We start from the raw sequence: 5,225 nt of genomic DNA, 5'->3' as shown, positions 1-5,225 counted from the left end.
TCCTAGTGCAGGGATTCTCAAACTGGGGGTCACGAGGTTATTACATGGAGGGTCATGAGCTGTCAGCCTCCACCCAAAATCCCACTTTGCCTCCCAGCATTTATAATGGTGTTAAATATATTTAAAAGTGTTTTTAATTTATAAGGGGGGAGACACACGCAGAGGTTTGCTATGTGAAAGGGGTCACCAGTACAAAAGTTTGAGAACCACTGTCCTAGTGGAATGGTGACCAACAAAATCCACTACCACCAGGATTATACTAACTGACCTTCATTTTTGGCAGTCCCAGCAGATGGCAAGGATTGAATGAGCCAAGGAGACTGAACTCTCCTGTCTTGTGGATATAGGGCTACAGTCTCCAGGATCATCAAGTCAGCACCTTCCACCAGTGCTAAAATATTCCAGTAAAATGAAAAAAACCGATAAGTACTTGTGGCACCTTAGAGACGAACAAATTTATTTGGGCATAAGCTTTCATGGACTAAACCCAGTTCATTGGATGCATGCAGTGGAAAATACTTCCACACAAACTTCCTCGTGACTGGACTTTACAAAAACTAGACAAGCCATTTACAACACACACTTTGCTTCTCTACAAAGGAAAAAGGACACTAAACTATCTAAACTACTACATGTTACAAGGGGCCACAACAGTGGTTCCCTTAACTCACCCAACAATATTGTTAATCTATCCAGCTATACTCTTAGCCTGGCAGAAGAGTCGACTGTCCTATCTTGTGGCCTCTCCTTCTGCCCCTCCACCCCCACAAACATGTTACATTTCTGCGGTGACCTGGAATCCTACTTTCGACGTCTCCAATTCAAGGAATATTTCTAACATACCTCTGAACATCACACAAATCCACAGAAACCTTCCTGCCAACACTACAAAAAGAAGGATCCTACATGGACTCCACCTGAAGGTCGAAACAACAGTCTGGACTTCTACATAGAGTGCTTTCGCCGATGTGCACGGGCTGAAATTGTGGAAAAGCAGCATCACATGCCCCATAACCTCAGCTGTGCAGAACACAACGCCATCCACAGTCTCAGGAACAACTCTGACATCATAATCAAAAAGGCTGACAAAGGAGGTGCTGTGATGATCATGAATAGGTCAGAATATGAACGAGAGGCCGCTAGGCAGCTCTCCAACACCACTTTCTACAAGCCATTACCCTTTGATCCCACTGAGGGCTACCAAAAGAAACTATACCATTTGCTCAAGAAACTCTCTGAAAAAGCACAGGAACAAATCTACACAGACACACCCCTAGAACCACTACCAGGGGTATTCTATCTGCTACCCAAGATCCATAAACCTGGAAATCCTGGATGACCCATCATCTCAGGCATTGGCACCCTGACAGCAGGGATGTCCAGCTATGTAGACTCTCTCCTCAGGCCCTACGCTACCAGCAGTCCTAGCTATCTTCGAGACACCACTGACTTCCATTAATTTACAATCCATTGGTGATCTTCCAGAAAACACCATCCTGGCCACTATGGATGTAGAAGCCCTCTACACCAACATTCCACACAAAGATGGACTACAAGCCGTCAGGAACAGTATCCGTGATAATGTCACGGCAAACCTGGTGGCTGAACTTTGTGACTTTGTCCTCACCCAAAACTATTTCACATTTGGGGACAATGTATACCTTCAAGTCAGTGGCACTGCTATGGGTTCCCACATGGCCTCACAGTATGCCAACATTTTTATGGCTGACTTAGAACAACGCTTCCTCAGCTCTCATCTCCTAACGCCCCTACTCTACTTGCGCTACACTGATGACATCTTCATCATCTGGACCATGGAAAAGAAGCCCTTGAGGAATTCCACCATGATTTCAACAATTTTCATCCCAGCATCGACCTCAGCCTGGACCAGTCCTCACAAGAGATTCTCTTCCTGGACACTACAGTGCTAATAAGCGATGGTCACATAAACACCACACTATATCAAAAACCTCCTGACCGCTATACTTACCTACATGCCTCCAGCTTTCATCCAGACCACATCACACGATCCCATTGTCTACAGCCAAGCTCTAAGATACAACCACATTTGCTCCAATCCCTCAGACAGAGACAAACACCTACAAGATCTCTATCAAGCGTTCTTAATACTACAATACCCACCTGCTGAAGTGAAGAAACAGATTGACGGAGCCAGAAGAATACCCAAAAGTCATCTACTCCAGGACAGGCCCAACAAAGAAAGTAACAGAACACCACTAGCCATCACCTTCAGCCCCCAACTAAAACCTCTCCAGCGCATCGTCAAGGAACTACAACCTATCCTTAAGGACAATCCCTCACTCTCACAGGCCAGTCCTCGATTACATACAGCCTCCCAACCTAAAGCAAATACTCACCAGCAACCACACAACAAAAATACTAACCCAGGAACCTATCCTTGCAACAAAGCCCGTTGCCAACTCTGTCCACATATCTATTCAAGGGACAGCATCATAGGACCTAATCACATCAGCCACATCATAAGAGGCTCATTCACCTGCACATCTACCGATGTGATATATACCATCATGTGCTCCTCTGCCATGTACATTGGCCAAACCGGACAATCTCTACGCAAAAGAATAAATGGATACAAATCAGACGTCAAGAATGATAACATTCAAAAACCAGTCGGAGAATACTTTAACCTCCCTGGTCACTCAATTTCAGACGTAAAAGTTGCAATTCTTCAACAAAAAAACTTCAAAACTAGACTCCAATGAGAAACTGCAGAATTGGAATTAATTTGCAAACTGGACACCATTAAATTAGGCTTGAATAAAGACTGGGAAAGGATGGGTCATTACACAAAATAAAAACTATTTCCCCATGCTAATTTTCCCCCTACTTTTACTCACACCTTCTTGTCAACTGCACCTTCTTGTCAACTGTTTGAAATGGGCTATCCTGATTATCACTACAAAAGTTTTTTTTTCTCCTGCTGATAATAGCCCTCCTTAACTGATTAGTCTCGTCATATATCTTCCTACCGTATTTTCCACTGCATGCATCCGATGAAGTGGATTTTAGCCCATGAAAGCTTATGCCCAAATAAATTTGTTAGTCTCTAAGGTGCCACAAGGACTCCCTGTTTTTTTTGGTTTTTTTTTGCTGATACAGACTAACACGGCTACCACTCTGAAACCTGTCACCAATAAAATGAGATTTCCTTGAAGCAAAGTAGAGTGAATTGGAACAGTTAGAGATGCCATAGTGACAGCTCTGCCAGGGGTCCACCAGGGGGTTAACAAGGTTATACAAAGTCTGCTAAATTTCTCAACCTCTCAGGCAAGTAGCTGTTGTCTGACCTGGTATTGTAAAATGCTTTGAGATCTACGGATGAAAACACTATTGTTATTATTAATAATAAAGCCTATGTTCCCATTAGAAAACCCAGGAAACAAAATGAAAATGGAAAGATGGAGACAACATTGGAAAGATGAAGAGGTAGCACAGTGTCACACCTTTGAGTGTGCACCTATGTAAGCCACAGACCTAAGCACAGAGGTGTGGAGAGCTCAATACTTATTGATTCCAGATAGAAAAGTATTTATTAAGACTTAGGCCAGAGGACCGTGTGTGTGTGTGTGTGTAAACAATGCGACCGTATGGGTCAGCATGGTAGGCAGTGGGCTCAATGCACCAGCAGTCTAACCATTGTCAAATTTTTTGTAGGCTTCGTGGCAGGGGAGAGTTTTAAGGAGCAATTTGAAGGGAAGATAATTAGTTAGTTTTGCAGAGGTTTATGGGGAGCTCCTCCCAAGTGTGAAGGCAGAATGGGAAAAGCATGACAGTGCTTGTGTGAAAATTTAACAAGTGGGCAATGGAGGTTGGTTGACATCTTGATAATGAATGACAAGGTTTAGGTGGGAAGGGATGGCGATGGGGATTGTCAAAGGTCTGGAAAGTGAAGACAAGTATCTTATGTATGCTGTGGCTTTTTTTTTTTTTTTAAAGTAGCCAGTGAGTGGAGGGATTCAAAGAAAGGTGTGAAATTTTCAAATCAGCAGGGAACTTCTAAAAGTGTGGGGTGCTGGTTTAACTGTATCCCCAGACTCTGCCAACCCCATGCTCAATATAGCTCTCAGTTAAATCAATGAGAATTGAATTATACTTTCCAGAAAGCAAGATACAAAGATCTGAAGACAGTAGACACTATTCTGCAACTCTTTGGACTATATGAGCCTATTTAATAATTCTTATTATATTACTTGTATTGTGGCAGTGCCCAGAGACTCCAGTCAATATGATGGTCCCATTGACAGGGATCCTGCCTGGAAAAGTTTACAGTCCAAGAAGAAACATGACAGTGAATGGGTGGGTTAGGGGAAGAGGAATTACAATCAAAAATAGATACAGTGTGTACATATGTTCTCTTTATTTATGCAAATATTAGCTCAACTGCCTCCCAAGTTAGTCACAGTAAGCTGGTTAACGTCTTGTCGTGATCCCAGCGGAAGTGGGTGTTGATAGATGAAAGGGTAGTTGCCTCAGGGACGGCTTTTGTCTAATGACTGAGACTGCAACACAAATTATTCAACACTTCCCCTTCCTCTGGCAGCTTCCGTCTGGAGATCTCAAAGCATTTTACACATAACGTCCTGTGCAATCAAATTGTTTTACCCTGAAACTGCCTGTGGCTCTCTCACATTAAGCTGTTTGGTTTAGTGTTGGGATCCATTATATTATCCTGACCTTTCCATCTGATTTCCAGTATTTGGCTTCTTTTCTTTTGCAATCCAGTTCTCTCCATTAGACCTTCGTGCAATAGATCTCTCCGTTTGTACCTGTCCTGCCCTGTTTTGTACCTTCCATTCTCTACCCAGCTCCTCTGCTTTCTCTTTACCCTCCATATTCATTGTGGCCCAGATTCTGCCACCCTTGCTCACCCTAGCGCCTTACTCCGAGTTCCCCACCCATTCTGCCAATACCCTTTAGTGCTTGGCAGGAGAGGAGTGAATTGTGTCCCTGCACCTTTTAGACCCTGACATTCCTGCAGGGTAAGTCCCGCCTCCCAGGGAAATCCATTGGTTCCTGTGGCCGTTTTGTTGCTCTTTTTGGCAAGTCTCTTGACTGAGGCGCCTCGGGATTGGGCGAAGAACTCCGGCCAAGAGATCCTCTGTAAATATCAATTTTAGCCCCAGACGAATAGGCCGTGCCTTCCCCCTTGCGGGAAGTTGAGTCCTCTCCGGCTTACATGGGCT

The sequence above is a fragment of the Lepidochelys kempii genome, chromosome 7 (genome assembly GCF_965140285.1).
Source record: "Lepidochelys kempii isolate rLepKem1 chromosome 7, rLepKem1.hap1, whole genome shotgun sequence".
In the NCBI taxonomy this organism is placed as follows: domain Eukaryota; kingdom Metazoa; phylum Chordata; order Testudines; family Cheloniidae; genus Lepidochelys; species Lepidochelys kempii.
The sequence above is the reverse complement of the archived record's forward strand: the minus strand, read 5'-3'. Positions refer to the sequence as shown.